General features: G+C 38.7%; 1 long non-coding RNA gene across 3 annotated transcripts in view; it reads right to left on the bottom strand.

Annotated features, from left to right (window-relative positions):
• Nucleotides 1-19,771, bottom strand: part of LOC118161297 — a 141,231-nt gene that overhangs the window by 65,361 nt on the left and 56,099 nt on the right. The gene's annotated exons all lie outside the window — the stretch shown is intronic.

Here is a 19,771-nt window from a genome sequence, read left to right as displayed (position 1 = left end):
CCCCCCCCACCCCCCACAACCCCCCCCCCCCCCCCCCCCCCCCCCCCGCGGATTTATTTTGTTACAGATTCCAACAGGAAATGAAAGTGGATCTTTTTTTTAAGGCTGTTTGTTGAGTCATACCCCTCTGAAATTTTCCACTTTGTACTTCTGGGAATTGTACATGATGCCAAAGTACCTTCCTGTTTAAATACTGTTTTGGCATGCCAAAGCGAGGAGGAATGTGTGCCATGTTACATGGTTTCTGTAATTCGGCATAAAGAAGCAGATGAGGCTGGTTTGATCCCTGTGGAAACCTCAGATATATTGACAGCTCCTTGTGTTTGGTAGCACTTTAATCAAAAGGTTGTGTATAATTCGACATCTCTAGAATAATAGTTAATTTAAGACAGTACAGGGATACAACTAGGGAACTGAAGAAATTAAATTCAGCAAGACTGCGTAAGACTTTAGTGGGATTATGGACAACACAAAACTATTGAGGACACAGGTTGGGTTGCCTAGAAATGGGTTTTTTGTTTAATGCAGTTTTTAAAAAAGAATCATTCATGCTACAGGGACCTTCATTGTTAATAGTTTGACAATCTCTTTATTTGCTACCTTTACCAAAATGTAGGTGAGCTTTGCATGGTATAACCAACTCACATCACTCTGCAAAAAGCTATCATTTGGGGCAGTAAACAACCACATCTCCATGGAAAGGGATTCATTTTTCACACAATTATAGGCTTTGGAGAGAGAAAAGACCTATTAGGTCATAAAATCTGTTCCTCTGCCAGTACAGGATTTGTTGCATTTATGTATATTCATTAGTGTTTTGTTCAAGCTGGTTTTCAATAGAAGGGGACTTCCAGTGCTTAACTTGGGAAACAGAAGCCCTCCTAAGTAGATCTCAACAGAAGTTTGCCCTTATATCCTGTCTACCTTTACAAGTGTTGCATGAAATATATATTTTCAATTTTAGAAACGCCTCTATGGTAGCCAAACATTTATGGGATGCATATTAATTTAAGTTAACATGGGATGCATGTTAATTTAAATTAATAATTTCTTGTCTTTCAGACAGTTTTGTGTGTCATATTTAGACAGAATGGTGGCTATTAAAATTTACAAAATGAAAAGTGTTCCTCACTGAACTTTTCCTTGTCTCTGAATATGATAACCATGATGTAGGGGTAGACAGGTGACAATTCTGAAGAAAAAAAAAAAAAAAAAAAAAAAAAACATGTACTTTATATCAACACGATGTAACATTTCACCTGTCCTTTTCTTATCTGAATTTCAGACAAATCTCCATTATGGAAATATATCTCCAATTTGAAAAGGTTTCAACCTACACTCTAAATCAAATGGGAACTTGCATATCATTAAAATAAAGCCCAAGTAAGGGCTGTAGTTCAAGCATGTATTAAACTGTTTCTAAGTGTCTTTAATTAGCCTGATAGTTCAAGAAAAAAATACAAGTTTCTTGTCCTCATTCATAAATGTTTTTCAGTATTTAAAACTGTTAAATTTCACCTAAATTCAAAATCATTTGGTGAAATTCAGCCCAGATGAGTAAATATAGAAGGACTTATCAGTAAGCACATGATTATAAATTTTATCACTCAAAAATCACACAATATTTCAGTTTCATACTACACACGTCTTGCTTTCTGGATGTTTAAATCAACATTTTTTTTACTTTTTCTCCATTGTAAATAAGGCTTTCCATGAATTGCCAAAGGTGCTTTGGGGGGTTCTTTTATTATTTTCTACACTATTTCTGGATGATAAAATGAATGTGGTCTGACTGCCTCTAGCGATAAACAAAATCCCTGCGTCCACACTGGCCAGACAAATCATCTTAGCACTTTTACAGGGGGGATAAAAGAGATAGAAAAGTACTAAGATAATTTCCTTGGCTCCTGTTCACAGGACTATCTGCTTAGTTTTGTAAGCCAATTTATACTGTGGCTTGGCCACTTTGTGTTGAGGAGTCTTGGTACTTTAGCACCTTTCTAAAAAACATGTGCATAAGGCCAATGCCCTGAAAAGGTATTAAGATAGTTTTTCTGGTGAAATAAGACAGGAACATTCCACTATCACTTGCTGCTGCACTTTGTCATATGGCTTTACAACAAAAACCATTAGCAACAGGAGCCTGACTTCAGTGTGTATAATACTAACAATTTCACCTACTGAAAAATCCTTTCAGGGTCACTTGTCTCTGGCCATCTAGAATGACAAGTAGGGAAGATACCTCATCCATATGTGTCTATGTTTGTGTGCATGCTTGCCTCTTGCAGATGAAGGTACAAGAGGTGATAGAAATGTGTATGATGAAGGGAGCATAAAGGAGACTTTAGCACAAGTTTGCAACTCCTTTGCATTTTCCAGTTCTCCATTTCCCTTGGGACACTTAAGAGGTGACTAACCAGGAGCATATTTTTTTACCCACATGTGACAAGAGGAGGGCTGTCTGCTCAAACATACCTTAATTACATAACCTAGGAGGCAAGAGACTATTTGTTAAAGCAGTGTTTTGCATAGGACCAGGCCATACGTAGCTCAGAAACCTGCACTAACTCTCAGGAAAGTATTAGAAAAAAATCTTTCCAAAATTTATAAAACAGCAATACTTCCAGATGGTATCATATTGGTCAGTATCAGCAGTGCTTTAATCAGCAAAATTGCTCAGTCTGGAGGTCCTTCAGTGTAAACAGAGAGGTGGGACTGACAAGGCATTTTCAAAGACCTCCACTATGAAACCCATATCCCGGGTTATTGAAAAATCAGCTCTGTCAAACTTCTGGCTTCCTGCTTGCCTTTATTCCCTCTGGCTTCCAGGGCCTGGTTTCTAGCTGAGGTGATGAAGATTGAAAGTGGTTGATTGTCTTCACAATAGCTGGTGGATAGACACGCTGAGAAGGTCTGCCTGTCACATTATTTTTATAGGTTCTGACAACAGCGTATTCAAGTTTATGAAACAGATGATTCATACTATGTATAGCTTTTATGCATCTAAAATGTATATACATATGTATTAAAAACATGGTGGGAACTGTTGTCACTGAATATGCCTGCATAAGGAGAGATGATAATTTTTCTTGAAGGGAAGATCCCACAAAACTGAAGTGACATTCTGGCACATTTAAATGCTGAAATGCTGTTCTAATGAGATAAGCAGATATTTAAATTTGCTCTGTAGCATATTTTCAACTCCGTTGTTTTTCGTGCATCTAAACTTTATTAGCAGCATAAGGGCTTGCCTGGAAGTAACGTACATTTATGTGTACATATTTTAGTGAGAAACATGCTAAGAAGCCCAGATGATAGGCTGTTCTTTGGTTGAACGATGGTCATGTGGGATTTACAATTGAATTGTAAGGACAAGAGGACAGGCAGAAGACAAGTGACAAAGACAAGTCTCTCTGCCAGCAGGGAAGAAGAGCTGTAATGAGCAAAACTCCCAACTTGATCTAATTTAGGGCCAAGCAGAGCTTCAGGAATGTGTGAGAATTAATCTTTTTATTTACCTAGAATGAAGGAAGAGAATTAAGGGCAAGCAGAATAGCACTGAAATGGGCAGATTTGTATTCCCTCCTGAAAAACATTGCATCTAAGTGCCTGACAGCTAAAGTTCATAAGTGCAACAGCAGATTTTTAAGAAACTGTATAGCCTTTTTATTTGTTCTTTTTTTTTCTCTCTCTCTCTCTCCTTTTTTCTTTTTTGGATGAGGGATGGGAAAGGCAGTCTGGATTTGACCAATAATGTGATCATTGTTGAAAATCTAAAGCAGTGCAAGTAATGAACGGGGAATATAGTCATAAGAAATGGGGGGGGGGGGGGGGGGGGGGGGGAGAGAAGGGGGGGAGGGGGAGGGAGAAGTAATGAGTTTTCCTGACTTATGCCCCAGCTAAGCAAAGTGTCTACTCAGAAAACCAAGGACATGAAGTGCTGGGCCTTTTAACTTGAAGAGATGTGGCCAGCATGTCAGCATGGCCATGGTGTCTACTCATCTGGGTTGCTACAGTTTGCAGAAAACTACATCAGGTCCCCACCTGCCTACTCAAGCAATTCAGTTTAAGCCTAAGTAAAATGAAATCTATGAATGATCCATAGAAATCATTCCATGTCAGGAATCTGTTAATGTCTCTACTGTTCTTTGACATAATCCAAGTCACATAGTTGGACTTTGCTTCCACATAGATTTATTCCTATAGCTTTTGGCTTATAACACTCACTTGTATTTTAATGTCCTCTTTTCCATGAGCTTCTTCTTTTATTCTGGCATCTTGCCAGTATAGTAGCCAGATCCCCTGTTACATGCCAATTAATCCCTTCCTGATGAATTTGAGTCATTTGTATTTTATTGTACACAGTACAGAAATACATCATGGTTAAAGGTAGTATAAATAGGCCATGGGTTAGTCAAGTATAAAGCCTTAACTGTTCTCTAGGAGATGTGTATTTATCATTTCAAATTAAAATAACCAATGTACTGCCAGAGTAGCCTTTTTCATTGTATTTCAAAAAGCTTTTTAATGTATTTTGTTCAATATAATGCTAACAATGTAACATGCTGTGTTTTGTCTTGGAAACACAGATGAGGCACATAGATGAGATTTAGAGTTACAGTACTATGCAGTTGTAACAAACAGAAATAATTGTATAGTAGTAATATAATAGGCTGCAATCAATTTGAAAAGGCAATTGTAGTTAAGGAGATTTCTTTTTACCTGTGGCGCTGGCTCCTATTTGCCCAAAACCCAGACAGTTATGGGTTTCCTCCAAGGCAAGTGTTCCCCTGACATTTGGAGGAGAAATGGTGGGGAATATTCAGGAGATCTTTTAATCCAGTTCCCATGGTAGAATGTGAAGTCTACCACTGCTTAAAGCACATACTTAAATGCAGCTGAATTTAGTGAGGATGCTCCTGTGAGTTCAAGTATATCACTGAGTGCAGACTTGACTTTGGCATCCATAGGGCATAGTTGTACACTATGACTAATCTGAACTAACTACCCACTGTGGCTGAAAGGAAGATATTTTGCATCTTCTCTTTTCTCTTCTTCTTACCACTCCCTTTCCCGCCCCTTGCTATACATTTATCCTCTCCCCTCCATCAGAGCACCTGCAGTGCTTGGCTGATTCCTAGGTAAACTCAGTTTGCTCTACCAGCAAAAAACATCCATATGCACTATTTTGCCATTTTTATTTATTTATATATTTTTTTCTGCCATTTTAAGCATCTGAGCTGCTCCCTTGTGCTCCAACACACACCAAAGCCAGTAAAAAATAAGTAGGTACCCAGGAGTAAGAGGGGAGGTGAGTTTTGAGGGCAAGGGCAATTCAGCCTTGTTGCAGCTCCTATTAATTCACATCAAGTTGTATTAGCCACTGTTTAAAAACAAAATTACTTCCAAAATTACAGCACTGTGCTGCTGAACACACCTGTGTGTTCATAAAGGAATTTGTTGAGCTGATCTTGTTAAGTCCAGTATCAGTTATAAATTCCTACAAAAACATTTTATTGTATAATATTTTAATGATGCCTAGATGCTTCACGGAAAAGTTAAGAGGAATTAAATCTCTATAACACAGCAAAAATATGTAGCCAATTTGAGGACATAAACTGTTCAGACAGAAATGTCTGTACGTTTAAGAATAAGAAGGATTTCACTTCTAACCAACCTCATAACATAGCTTGTATGTATCCTTTACTAGTTAATCTGATTTTATTTAGTTCTAAAAAGGGACTTTGCATACTAATTCAGATTAATCGGGTATGACTGCATGTAATTAAAAATTAGTAAGACAAAGACAGACCCTAAATCAATTCTTAAAGAACATCTTCCTTCAACTACAAAAGATTAGACTTTATGCATCAGTTGCTCTGAAAGGAAAAACAGTTATTATTGAAGAGCATGCTAACGTTTTATCATTAAAAAATGAAGCACGTTTGCCTAACAAAATTAAATGATCCAGACAATAAAGCACATTTGCAGAGATCAAGAATGATAAAACCAACAGTAGAGTAAAATCCAATGCAAAAAGTATTAAAGCCCATTCCTGAATGAGCTTCTGGCAAAGGACCTCCGTGCAATAGAGGTCATATAACATTTCAGTGTTTGCACTGGATATAAACCAGGGAACTAAATCAGAGTCTATAGTGTTTATTGTATAATATAGTATTTATTGTATAATTCACATAAAATATATCCTACATTCTAAGCTGGAGGAAAATTAGGAAAAATACCTTAATTACTTTTTTTTTTTTTTTTTTTTTTTAATCCATTTTGAAAACTATTTGAGAGCATCTGTTTTACTTCAACTGAATATGGATTACCATAGTAAAATGCCAGAATTCCCAAAGCTCCTTTGGAAAAAAAAAATATAGGAATTCTTACAAATATATATATATATGTGTATATATGTAAATTTACAAATCTTCATTAAAAAAAATATCTTTATTACAGGAACAATGTCAGAAAATGAACAGAAATGTCCCAGAGCTGAGGGAACACACAACTGTCCCCTTCACAGCTCAGGTCACATCCTTAACCATTTTGTGTGAAAGGAGTAAAGGATGGCTAAAATTTAACTCTGTGCCCAGCAAACAGGCTTCATTCCGGCCTTTGCCAGTCCCACTTGTGCTATTTAATGTCATCTAAAGGAAGCTTCAGGCTGCCCTAACATGCAAATACAAATCTCCCTGGTCCCACAAGCTCCATCATATGTATCAGGGCAAGAAACACAGCAGCCTTGCCAGCATTTGTTAAAGCCATGGTGAGGTTATGAACACAGTGGCAAAGGAAGTCCTCTGTAGGGGCCCAAATGTAAATTACCATGTCTGTTATTGCCCATGTAGGAGAACCTCAGGGAGTGTTGCACCTTGCCGTCCTCACCTTGAGTGACCCATCCTCAGCAAGTGGAGAACCACACTGACCTACCACACCAGGATGTGCATGCTGCTCTTCAGCCTGGGGCCCAACAGCCCCAGGAATACCAGTGATTGTTGATTAATGTTCACTAAATCATCCTTGAGGATGGACCACAGAGTCCAGCTGGCTCTGTAGGCTTTTTTTTCCCATAATATGTGTTTATTGATAATAAACCTCAAGATTTGTGACTAAAAGTAGAAAGCAATAGACTGAATTCTGTTCTTAAGGGGACATCCAGACTCCATTTGTGTGACCAGCAAAAGTCTTAATGAGTTCTTTGGGGTCAGCATTTTATTACGAACTCAGTCTCATTCATACCACTGCCTGCTTACAAATGGCCACAGCAAGCGTTTGAATAACAAGGGACTTCAGAATATGAAGCAGTTACTGTTACAAATATATGAAATACAGAGCCTAAATTTCTCTCAGGATACGTAAGATGTCCTCTGGGAAAGCTGTGCAATAGTACTACACTTTCTATTTTGGGCAATAATTAAACTGTCCTACAAAGAGTTATTAGACTAAATGACAACATAAACCCCAAAAGCAAAATAGTTAACATTCCAATATGATGCTTTTAGTGCTGTCTTATACATCATTCTTTTCAGTTCTGTTGCAAATGAAAATTAGAGTCAATGGAAATTAAAAAGGTATGGTTTGGTTATGCATGGGCTAATGTATTTAGCTAGATGAGGAAATAAATACTGTTTACCTTTTTCTGCTTTAAAGTGTAAATCCTTCCTGCTGCACTGACTTGTAAAATTGTTCAGTACCTATACATCTCTCGTGCTTATTTCTAAATCAACAGTGTTAAAAATAAAAAAAGGATTTTGAAAGTAATAGAGTATATAATAGGAAATTCCCTTTGTCACTTGCATTAACACGGTGCAATGAAGTACAAAAATATAAAAAATAAACTGTGGTTCTGACAATAGTCACTTGGAAGATAAACTTATCATGGGTTATATATCTTCTTTTAAATAATGCATCACACGGTTTTCTGAAACACTGCGGTTCCTTCTCAAGGTGTAAAAATTGAGCAACCTGAAGCATATTTATACAGATTAAGTGGTTTCTAATACTCCAAAGAGCACTTAATCTGCATGAATGTGCTTCGTGTTGCTATGTGCCTCTAAAGCTTGAACAAGGAGCCTGAGTGATTCTGGAAGTCTGCAGCACATTTGTATTTTGATAAATCAAACAAAGGCAAAAATGGAAGAAATATGTTAATTAGTCCTGGCAAGCAGGACAAGCAACTGGCAATCAGACTCCTTCCATCCTGAGCTTCTTATTCTCCAGCCACGTCCTTAAAATGTCTCAAATTATACTAATAATGCAAGTCATTATGCTAATATGGACTCAAAAATGGAATTATGCTGGAAATGATGTATCCTTGATAAAATGTTCCATAATCGCCATGACTAATGTTTATTAAAATGCTGCCCTAGAAACTGCATCAAAGGCCAGCTGTTTTACCTTAAGGGCTCTGCTATGGCATTTTTCAAATATTATGTGTTTATCGCTTTTTTCTAAATGGATCATCTAAATGAGGGAACAGCAGCAAAACATTCAAAAGAAAAAGAAAAAGAAAAAGAAAAAGAAAAAGAAAAAGAAAAAGAAAAAAAAAAAAAAGCAACCTTCATATTTTGCCACCTTCCTCTGGCAGAGCCAGGAGTTGGTTATTCAATATGTAGCCAATATACTTATAAGTTATTCTGAATGTGAAATGCATATATAAGAAAAGAAATTGTTTTGAAATAAAGTGTTCAGTTCTGCACTTTGTCCTATACTGATTTTAAAAAGAGGAATTATACCAGCAGAATTAGCACATGACTGTTTGCTCTTACTGACTGCTGTGGGAGAACAGATTCAGCAGCATGTTTTGTTGCAGACATCCTTCCTCTTACAGTGTTTGAGATGAGGACACAGCTATGCCTTGTGATGTGCAGGAGATAGAAGTTTTCCTACTCTCTTTGCTTGTAGGAAATGAAGAAACTTGGTGGTTGATAGGTTTTGAAAGCATTATAGCTTATATGAAAATTATTTTTCAGTAATTCATACCGTTCCTGATAAAACCTTTGAAAGACTCAGAATAAGTTAAGCTTCTCTGTGTAAGTTTCATACAAAATACATACAAAGCCTCAGCACCATTTTTTTTGTTTTGTTTTACACTATGCAAAGTAAGAGTGTGTGGGATCTTGTAGAACATGTAACAAATATGCAGTACAAACTACTTTTCCAGCAGCTGGGTCCCAGAGCTGTATAAATATCTCCAGAAAACAGTGCCCAAGGCTTTAAGAGTATGTGAAATGAAAAGGATACATCTGTCAACTGGTATGTATCACAGGAGGCAAACTGCTGACTGAATTGGCAAGGGAGAACAACAGATGATAATGAAGACAACACTAAAGTCACTAGGAGAGATGGAAGATAGCACTTGTTGGTCTTCAGTTCAGCTTGGTTCATAGCACCGGATCATTTGGAATAGTTCATCGGTTCCTACGGCATAAAAGTACTTTCTTCACAGAGTACTTGTCCCAGATATCTTGTACTGACACCTGTCCTGAGAGACAAAAACAGTTTTCCAAGCTAATAAACAAATCACAAAGTGCTTGCCACAGAAGAGCAAGGAACATTTGGGGTTCATAAGGGCTACTGTAATAGCTGTAGGGAGAAAAGGAAGAAGTGAAGGAAAAAATGATGAATGGCTCAGGGTTGCTGTTTCTTTTTCTTGTTGACGGTTTTTGTAAGTTTATTTATTGTAATCCTAAAGTAGCATTCTAAGTTGGCCTCAACCTCAGGGGGAGAAAGAGGTCTGCTGTAATATCTTTGAAAGGGAAAGCTACAAGTCAAGAAAAATGCAGGCATATAAATGCATTGTTCAACCCAAAGGGTTATGTTATAATATTAAATTCTTTCCACAAATATATTTGTGTGGGATGTGCACTAATTTCAATTCTTTGTACACCAACATGTTGACTTGGTCCTTGCATACATAGGGACAGGATGTTTTCTACATTGTCAGCTTAAAATGTTACAGGTAATAAAATCAGTGCAATGTGCAAAGCATGGCACATGCTTCTCCTTCCTCACATTTGTCACCTTACTGAAACCATAAATATTGGGAGGGGGGATCATTAGTGTTTTGTGTTGCTGTGTGTGTTTTTTGTTTGTTTGTTTGTTTTTGTTTGTTTGTTTTTTAATACTGTGTGGAAGTATGGATATTTTAGTGATGAAAACAGGTAGGTTTTTAGGTGGAGAAGAACAGACATCCTTGTACCTTTTCTGGGTGCTAGGGAGCTGAATTCTAGCACCCATTTCAGGGGTGCAACAGAGATTTTGCTACCATCATTAAAGCTTTCTTACTATTGTTGTTTGGAGGCTTTAAAATACCTCTGAGGCACCCCAGAGAGGGAACATCTTCAGGGCAGCCAGTTCCCAGTAAACCTTTGGCTCTTTCAAAGTCAAGCCTAGCAGGCCCAGTGCCAGACTATTGCATTTGATTTGCATGTTGTAGCATGTTTTCTCCTGCATTTTGCCACACACTTCTGAAGGAAATTAGACCATATGGTGAGCAATTTCCCTGAGTGTGCAATGTACCATCTTTGCCTCGAACAGGTGTGAGTATCCCAGCAGGAATGGACTAAGAGGATTTTTGTCACTCAGTAGTTTGCCTGCTGTGAAAGGGGATGACCTGACCTTCCCTTACTACCTGCCTCCGTCTCTCCATCCTCCAAACTACCAAAGAGTTAAGGGCAGTTGTTGTCTGATGCTTGTCTATCTCTGGTCTTCCACTTCTAGCTTACTTTTAAGACTGCTGTTTTCAGATGACCAATTCAGCTTTCATCCCTATGTTCAAAATGTACCACTCTACTGTGACACAGCTCCTACTGCCCATAGCTTCACCTTCTCTAATGCCAAGCACCTCCATAAGCTCCGGACCTGCCAAGCCTGCCCTTAACAGGAGCAAACACCGTGGTTTTCCTCCTCCCACCTGGCTGTCAGGGCCAAGGGACAGCTACGTCCAGGGACACTATTGACTTTCCTTTTTGGGAACCTGAGATTAGCAGTGTATACAGGGAATAGGAGCTCCTTTTATGACAAAAAGGAGATTTCATCTTCACTTTTACCCATTTCTTACCACTTGGAAGAAATCTTAGCACAAAAGATATTCAAAACAAAAAGAGCTATAACCTTTCTCAAGTGCAATAATATTTTTATGTCACCTTTTAATAGATCCAAGTTTTCCCAAATTCCCCCTCTACAATGTTTTTCTGGGTGAAGTTCTTGCCAAGTTAATGAGTCCAACATAAGCAGGCAAAACTACACAATAATCCAACCAAGACAAAATAGTCATAAATTATTAAAGGCAGCTCCAAATCCAATCTGCTGCTGTCTTGGTGACTGACTGGGAAGCACCACTAATTTTTTTGTTTCTTCTCAGGCTGCAAGATGCCACACATGTCTGTCTGCCTTCCCTCTCTCCCCTTCCCCACCCATCTGCAGACTTCACTTTCCAGCCCCCAGTGTTCCCCCCTCTCTCATCTCTATTTCTGATGAGAGAGCTTTGGCATTAAACAATCCTTGAACTTTCAGTACTATCTGCTGTTGCATCTTTTTCTTCTTCTTTTTATTATTTCCTTTTCTTCTGAGAATAACAAAAGCTCAAGAGTGCAGAACTCTTACTCCCATGAAAAGTCCCTTTCTCCCGGCATTTCTTGCATTTCTTTTTGACACATTGCCATGTAGCCCTGTGTGACATGTTAACTCAGTCCAGGAGCCTGTATGCCACTATGTCACCCTGCTACTTTGTGATCTTTTGACTCCTTTCTGTAGAGCACATTGATATTTCTTCAGACCATCTCTGACTCGAAGAAAGCAAATAATGGAGCTGACCTCACCCCAGATAATAAAGTGGTCTTTTACCTGGATACATGGTGATAATGTTCTTCAGGAGATCATTTTCTCTTGGCCCTGCTTCTTTGCTCTTCATTACCATTATTATTATTATTATTATTATTATTATTATTATTATTGCCACACATGCTCTACACAGAAGAAAACTCCTGAGATTCCTCTTTTAATCCAAAATTAATCTTTTTTCTGTTTTTCTTCCTCTGCTGTCTAAGTATTATTTTGTTTGATGTTCTCGTGTTGCCTGGGGAATATGTAAGGGTAAGGCAGTTTATATCTTCTTCAGTTACCCAAGCAATGATGGACATGAATATATCAAATATTTACTTAAGCTAAGTATGATTTGCTTTTTATGCTGTCTCCCATCAAAAGGAAGTATAGAAATTTACCTAGACAAAGCATATAACAAGTACGGGAAATTGCAAACACAGAATGTGTATATATTTGATACCACAATATCTTAGAGTAAGGAGTTTACAAAAGCAAAAAGAGATGTAATTCCTATTGACCTACCTAGCTGTCTCTGTTTCCTTTGAAAAATCCTCTTTAAAAGTTTAAGATCTATAGAAGAGTTTAAGCACATATGTTTTTAGGAATTAGCTAGAGTTGTGATGTTATATGCAGAGTAATATGTTATATGTAGATGTTATATGTAGAGTAATATTTTGAAAATTTGTCTTTATGAAGGTACGATATAGAGATGTTCTTTGTTAAAGTGGGTCAGAGGATTGTTCGGTTCAAAATGGGTCATTGCAATAGGATCTCAGTGCCATGTGTTAGAATTAAAAATAAATAAATAAAATGGCTCTACTGTTACTGCTACTAACCACAGGTTGTAACACAGGTGGGATATTTTCACCAACAGTATAAGTATCTCTTGGCAGGCTTCTTTTGTTTCCTAAACAGGAACATGGGAGTAAATTTCTTAATTGCTCACAGTTGGGATCTTTAATATTCAATTCCCATAAATAGTTGCACTACTGACACCATGATTACTGAACTTAAACAAAAAAGAACTGTGAAGATATTTGTAATACAGCTAAATGTGGAATAAATTCTTTTTTTAAGTCATTTTTGAAATACATGCTTGACCGAACATGTATCAAGTTTATATCTCAGACCAAAGGAAGACACAGGTAAATGATGCTAGTCATATTCTTGGCACCCATGATCAGGGTAGTGTTGTCAAATACAGTATAAATTTCCTCTTAACATACTGTTCTATTCTGCTTATCTTACCTCACTCCCAGCCACACAACTAGAAGGAGGTGGAGGCTGGTGACAGCTTGGTGACCAGACAGGGCCAACAGGAGGCCCTTAGACACCCAACACCACTGAGTGTGTCAGAGACCACATCCAAACAGCCAAAAGCAAGAGCAATCCTCACCATGAAGAAGTAAATGCAGGAAAAGGCTCCTTCAGCAGATGTAATGAACAAAGGAGAGACAGAACAATGAGAATAACCCCTTGTCCTTGGTGACTGTAGTACAAAACACACCTGTGAATGGAGGATACAGAAAGAGGCTGGCAAAATGACAAAGAAGGGAAGAAAAAATGAAGAATCATATCCAAAAAGAAATAGAAAAACATAAAGAGGAGAATTAAGATGTTTTCTGTCATGATGAAAATAATTAAAAGCACCCTCTGGAAATAGCTAGTTATTTACTCAGTATTGGGAGGGTGGGGGTAGGGGGGTGTTTTGGGAGTCTCCACCTACATTTTATTCCTGCTGCTAATTTTCCCCACCAAACCCTCACTTCTGGCACTAGCACTTACTTCAAGCTGGGGAGAAGAATTGCTTCCACTTGAAAAACAAACCTGTGTAAATAAGAGTGAAAAGGAGGACTTCTGGGGAAGGAAATAGATGAAGGGGTGGAGATAGCTCAAGACAACAGCTTTATTAGAAGGCAAACTTCTCCACCCTGCTCTGTACATCTTTGTGGTAAACCTCTCCACGCCCTACCTCTGTGCTCTGCTCTAATCCCCTGTAAAACCAAAATAGGCAGATGCAAGCAAATGACTCACTCCTCCTGCCTGCCTGGTGCTCCTGCCCCTGAGCTGAGCTCCCTGGGGAGCCTGAGTAGTCAGGCACCCACAGCTTAGGCACCTGGTGACAGCTCCACTGTCCCTCCCCTCCTGTCAGAAACCTGACTCAAAAGGACAAACTGGAAAGGCAGCTAGATGAATCTCAAATGGGGATTAAAGGGGGAAAGGCTAGGCTTTGACTGCTGTCCCATGCAACTGGGACAGATTTATGGGGCTGGAAACCCAGTCTCCCTGGTCTCAGCTCAGTGACCCAGCTGCCAGGCTACAAGGTTTTGTTCTTCCTGGCCCAATAAATCTGGCATTCCTCTCTGCACAGCAGCACTGCTTCAAAAGGGGAGATGAAAGGCAAACTCACTGTCTTGCCTGCATCCCCAAGGCCACCATTCAAGGGTTCAGTTATTAAGGTACTCCCCAGGAAGGTGGGATGCTTTAAAATGCATTTTAAAGATAAAACAGCCACAATCACATTTTGAGAAGTGCCCATTACAGCTGATAAGGGTAGGTGTGGAGTGACAACATCCCCACACACAGCCAGTTTTCTTGCTGTTGGGGTTGCAAGTGGACAAGATGCTATAAGTGAATGCTAATGTAAGTCTCCAGTTGTGGGAAGTGGAAAGGTATGTAGAGAATTTTCATCGAACTGCCAAGTTGTGAAAGACCCAGGAACTCAGACACCTCCAAAGCTGTGAAAAGTTAATCACACTGTGATTTTGGAACTAGGAAGCTAGACTTCCTCTAAATGGGAGCTGTGGAAAGTTGCCAGTTTCTGTGGACAAACAGTTGACTGGATGGGCTCCCTGGCCAGGTATCTGCTTCACACCAAGAAAGCTCCTGGTGCATGTCATCCTCTCACCTCACACTGTGGCTTTTGAAGCAGGGAAGGCTGCATGGGCTGAGCAGAAGCCACAAAGCCCACTCTTCACATTCTCTGCTTATCACAGCTAGAGGTGGCCTGCCTTGCACACTAGCAGGTCAGCACTGCACAAAGCCCACCAAAGTCCTGTTTTAAGCATCTTCACTTATATCTGGCCTCCAGTTCACAGTTCTGTCGATACATGGCTTTAAGCTTCTTAGAGCTTAAGGTAGTCTTTCTGAGAGGTACTCAATTTCTGTGGAAGTCTGAAGGGTGTCATGAAAGCTTCCCTGGGACCTGACCTGGTTTATGACTGGGTGCTGTAGGGCAGCCTGTCTGTAGGTTGCACTTCTGGATCATCCTTCAGGACAGGCATAGGTGGTAATGTGGAAGGGCTGAACACTTAAGATTTGTCTGTGAATTTAACAGTGAAAGATTTTCTCTGTATTAAGTATGCTAGCTATGCGCTGATTAGTTCAGATATGTGCGCACATACATATTTATGTGCACGTGTATATGCAAATACATATAGTTATACATATTTCATATTATATAAATTTATTATGTACAATCTCTTTTCTAAACAGATGTTGGCACAGAAAAATACAGCAGGATGTGTTGGATACATTCTATACCTATCAGTGGACACAAAATAATATTTGTTATTACACAGAATATTCAACTCATGTTACTGCAGATTTGAATCATACATGAGGGCTCACATCTACCTGTTTGAACACAAGGTCTTCACCCTACGTGCGAGTGATGGCTGCTACCTGGGAAAAAGATCTTTCGGTTTTGGCTGAGACCCTACCTTATTTGCAAATGAATGCACAAGGCAGACCTTAGCAGCCTTCGTTTAGTTTGCGCTCTCAGCTCTCGAATCCCTCATCTGTTCACTGCCATTCAGCACAGCAGGGGTGTCAGGTTCCCAGACCAGAACAACTCCGGTCCCTCTAATTATTGAGTGAACTTTGTCTGTTGCTTTCACTGAGGTAATGGAGCCCACAGGGAGCAATGATCAGCTCTGAAGTATAATGAAGGTCACTCTCATCAAGATATTTATTTCTTTGGATTAATAAGAAGACAGAAAAACATCTATCCTGAACTGTAAGAAACACTCTGCCGTTGTATAAGCTACAACCAGCAGACAAAACTGTATCATGTGCAGAAACAATAAGAACTTCTGAAATAGAAAAAGAAAAATGCATCATCTGCACTGCACATTAGACTCTCCAAAGTTTCATTTTACCACCAGTATATCCCGGTTTAGGTGATTGGCATGTAACTTGCAGCATGGGATATCCTGCCTAGTTTCCCTGGTTTCACAGGTACAAGCACACACATTAAAAAAAAAAAAAAAAAAAAAAAAAAAAAAAGGTAGAAGGACAAACACAGGATAAAGAGCGGATCTTGGCAAATCCCATTAACTGTAGCTTAGTCGGGTGAGGTAGCTAAATCAGCTCTGTAAAACGTGGCTATGTTTGCTGTCTAGACGAAGTTAAGCTACCTGTAAAGGTAGAAAGGTAGTCTTTCTTCTTTAAAGAAAGGATGTGTTTGTTGACGATACTGTTGAGAAAAACCCCAGGGGCTGATGTCTCCCCTCTAGCCACAGTGCAGAGAGAGTGCTTGGAGTAAGTGGTATTACTGAGACTCTCGTGCTATGGGGAGCCTCTGCAGCCATAAAAGAGAAGCTACAAACTGTTAATCTCAGAATCTAATGGGAATATGGGCTATCAATGAGGTTGTTTTTTAGGCGCTTGAGGAGAAATTGTAGTGAATGTTATTTTTTTAAATAGTTAAACTCAAGAAGCAGTTCCACAAGTAATGGTGCTAGCAATAAGGTCAATTTTAACCTTCAAATGCCTTCAAAAAACTGCACAAAGCAATACCAGTTAGTGATGCAAATCCAAACACTGTTTGTGGGTCTATTGCGACTGATATCAAGGTGACTTTAGTTTTAAGTCAATATGCTTTAGCAGACTCCTCTATTGCAAACAAACAAACAAGCCAGCCAACCAGCCACTAATAACCTCCTGAGCAAAGTAAAACATCATTCCAAGAAAGTCAAAATGGTCTTTGTGAATGCAGTTTTTTCTAACAATATTTAAGACATAAAATGTCTCTAAGGTCTGCTATGAATGGGGCATATAGCCATAAAGCTGATCCTGTTTTCATTTGTTTTGGTTCTTCGGGGCCCTGTATAATTATTCTTTCCTCTTGCCCAGAATAAATGAGGACAACAAAGCTCTTTGTATTTTCTAAGTAATTATAAAATAGACAAGGACAACCTGGGACATTATTCTTTTCTACTTTTGGAGGCTTCTAAATAAAGCACATCTTCTCCACTATAGGGTTCACAGCAGCTCTGAACAGTCTTTGACGGACCCAGATTTCTTCCTGCGAGGGTATTATGTCATATGCCTCTATCCCCACATCTTTGAATTAAACCAATATTCAGATCACTCATAATATCCAACTTTTAAACTAATATTTCAATATCAAGCCACTGAACTTTACAATGCCTTCTAAATTCTCCTTTTTCCTTTTTGTGTAACAAGGTGTGTTTGATGCTGTTTTTTTCAAACCACCTGCCTGCTTGATTCCTAACCACACTCCTGTTGAAATGACTTCTGGGCAAGCTGACCTTCATGTCCAGATGATTTTGTATCTGTATTCTATTCTTATCCTCTAGAAAATGCATCCGAGCTGTTCCATGCAAGCTCAGAAGCTGGGAAATTTTTCCTCTAATGTGTCTCCTGGCCCCTTCTTTGTGGATAGAGTCATCTGTTTAACACAAGTGTCTCCAAGATTTTCTTCAAAAAAGCACACTTTCAAATTAATTTTTCTGCCTGGGATTTTGAGATAATTCTTCTCCTCTATTACTCAGAAAGTTCTGAAGATTTCTTCTTTTACAGTTATAAATGTAGGTGGCTTTTTTCATATTTTTATGAAGTTCTACTATTTTGTTTCATTCTGGTGTCTCCACTAACTATTGAGAGTTTTCCTTTGTAGCCTCTTTGAAATATGACAAGCATTGTTCTGTCGTCACAGTTCAGAACTCAAAGTAAAATTTCAGTAGTCTCTTTGCCATATATCTGTCACTCATAGTATGTAATGTAGCAGAGATGAAAATAAATGCAATTCTGTTGAAAAACTCTGAACACACTCCAATTTTACTAGTTTCAAGAGAACTCTTGCCTATTAACAGCTCTGAAGCCTGATTTCCCAATCCCAACTGGTCTTGTTCATTCAGTCTTTTTGCAAAGCACATAGAAAATGCCACCATCAGCAGTAGCGCCTGGCAAAATTTTCCCGTTACTACATTGGCTGATGTCTGCTTCAGTTAAAGTTATTGTAAAGCCCTGGTTATAATGTCCTTTTTGCTTAAACTTCAATTACTGCTTCCTGAAGTCACTTCTATATGGACAGAAATTAATGTTTTTCTCAGGTTTGTGAAATATTCAACTGAATTAATTTCTGCATGTCCAAAATATTGTTCAGTAACCATGTCAAAATAATAAAACAATGTCTTTAACTTAATTTAAAAATCAAACTATTCTGTTGATATCAGTGTTGAAATACTGACAAGTTTTTTTTCACTATTTCAGGTAGGTTTTTTTTCTACTGCATTTTAAGATGCATAACTAGCTCTTCAGACAATGTACGTGCACATTCCTGTTAGTTTGAAAGAGGCTTCGACACTTTATACTAAGTTCTGCTAATTTAAATATATAACATTAAAAAAGGAAATACACATCTTTTATGTTCTTCTTTTCTGTCCTATAAACCACTTTATATTAAATATACCCATGGCCTTCTTTCTGCTATAAAAGATGCACACATTAAAAACAGCCAGCTCAGTGAAGAGTTTTATTGGCCACAGTATCTTTACACATTTGGACAAAAAAAAAAAAAAAAAAAAAAAAGAGAGAGAGAGAGAGAGAGAGCATATTGGCATAACATAATTCTGCACCGGCAAAATTCAGACTTGCAATTATCTAGTTTTTCAGGAGAAATAATGAGAGCTTAAGGGTCAAGATAACATAAGCAACTCTTGTCCTTTGACCAAGCTTTCAACTTAGGCCTGTTCTGTGTCCTTCCACCTAGGCAACTACCCATGGAAAAAGATAAAAGAATATTTTTTCAAACAAAAATAAATGTTTGTAGGGAAAGTGTATCATTGATGTCGAATACATAGCAAAACTTTTGACCTTCAGTGCTGATGAATTTGAAACACAAAGAAGGCTTTGAAATGCTGCAAATTGGGCCTAGCTGACATTTAAACATCAATTTTGAATGTGTCCACACCCAAATATTGATGAATCAGATGTAAGACTATTGATTTTTTCAACAGCATGTTTCAGCCATCTGCTTTCCTTTGCCTAGTTTTATTTCTGTCAGTTCTTGCAATGAATTGACTTTAGTTAGGGGTTCACATACAATAAAATCTCTCATCTAAAACAAAAATAGACAAAATAACTGCATTTGCCTACAACTGATGCCCAGACCTTGTGCCATCATGAAGCTAGCTCTGCTTGCCCAGCCCGTACTAGCAGGAATAAAACAGATGTTGCCCATGAAACCATTGCATGGAGGGCCTGCGCCCTGAAGGAGAGCTAGGCTCCAACCCATAAATTCCTGGGATTCTGGGATGCCTGCTTTTGTGCATTCAGGCTCCTTGGAGTAATACCAATGTACAAGCCATATGTTTAGCCTGGGCTTTGGTCCATACAATTCCCCAAGCCTTCATTTTGGAGAGACTGCTCTTCCTTACTCCTGTGCCAAGGCAAGCAGAATACCTTAAAGCACCTTGGCTCACACTCACCTGACATCGATGGAAAAGAAAAAATCTTCTGGGCTGGCACATCTATGTTTTTGATCAAAATGCCCTTCTTATCCTCACCCGGCTCTTGGATCCCTCCCCTCGGGCTGGCTTTCTGTGTCACTCACTCTTCTTCCATGTGTGGTGGCTGCAGGGGGGGCTCAGGAGTAGCCATCTCTCTTCAGCTCTTGGCCCCCGTGATGGAG

Source organism: Oxyura jamaicensis, chromosome 2, assembly GCF_011077185.1.
Source record: "Oxyura jamaicensis isolate SHBP4307 breed ruddy duck chromosome 2, BPBGC_Ojam_1.0, whole genome shotgun sequence".
Taxonomy (NCBI): Eukaryota; Metazoa; Chordata; class Aves; order Anseriformes; family Anatidae; genus Oxyura; species Oxyura jamaicensis.
Note: the sequence above shows the minus strand (reverse complement) of the source record. Positions and strands in the feature narration are given on the sequence as shown.